The sequence below is a fragment of the Hyperolius riggenbachi genome, chromosome 5 (genome assembly GCF_040937935.1).
Source record: "Hyperolius riggenbachi isolate aHypRig1 chromosome 5, aHypRig1.pri, whole genome shotgun sequence".
NCBI classification, from domain to species: Eukaryota; Metazoa; Chordata; class Amphibia; order Anura; family Hyperoliidae; genus Hyperolius; species Hyperolius riggenbachi.
In genome coordinates, this window is record NC_090650.1 from 26,239,607 (window position 1) to 26,240,550 (window position 944).

At 37.5% G+C, this 944-nt stretch overlaps 1 protein-coding gene across 2 annotated transcripts in view; it reads right to left on the minus strand.

The window, feature by feature from the left end:
* Nucleotides 1–240: 240 nt before the first annotated feature.
* LOC137519575 (tumor necrosis factor receptor superfamily member 16-like) overlaps nt 241–944 on the minus strand; it is a 71,328-nt gene continuing 70,624 nt past the window's right edge. For both annotated transcript variants that reach the window (XM_068238548.1, XM_068238546.1), the window contains exon 6: nt 241–944. This exon is cut by the window's right edge. The gene's annotated coding sequence lies outside the window, so the exon portion shown is untranslated.

The following is a 944-nucleotide window of genomic DNA, read 5'->3' on the forward strand; positions in this document are numbered from 1 at the left end:
TCCATTTAGCTCCCAGCAAAAAGATATCATTAGCTTTCTGCTTTTCAGCACTCTGGTGTTATCAGGCTTGTATGCTCAGCCAGATAAAAAGTGTTTTGACTTCTGTTTAGCCTTGGTTGTATTACACCGATGTCCAACTGCCTCATTTGCACATACCCCTTTTGTAAGCTAACCCTTGGTGATGGCAAAAAAAAAAAAACCTTAAAAAAAACTTTAGAGAACACACCACAGTCATTTGGTTTCTTACAAAGTCCTCATTCTCTGGTTTATTTTGCAAGAATTACAAAATAAAATAGCAATATCAAAATATTAACACAAAATAATTACACTGCATTTCCTTCCGTGTTGTAGTTTGCGTGGAAGTGAACAAACAAGTCAGCCACATCCACAGAGAAACGCTTTCTGGGATTGGCTTTGAAAAGTGGAAAAAATATGAAATATAAAAAAAAAAAAAACATTTCCAAGTAATAACACATAAAATACCAAAATTAGCTGCACTGGACCTGAAACGGAGGCTGCAAATAGAGGACCAGTCGCCCCATGTAGTACAATCCAATTACCCCAGATTGCATATGTGCGCAAGCCCCATTTCTGTATTAATAAGTTGGATTCCATTCCTCGGGGGCGGACCTCTGGCTCTGCCAGGGTGGAGACACCCATGTATGATGAATAGGTATATTTATGGGGCTAGTATTCTAGAAACTATTTAAAAATAAAAAAGAGTTGCAGCAAACTTTTTGCACTGTTCAAATAATTTTTAAAATCAAGTTTTGCAAAAGTAATACCAGCATCATGATGTGGGCAGGAAGGAGAGAAGGTTCTGTATGTCCGAGATGAGCCTCTGAACAGCGAATGTAGTAGGAGTGTCAAGTGACTAGACTACTTTATAAAAGCCATATTGTGCCCCAGTTGAAAATTTTGATTAAATTATGGAGTACTTTTCT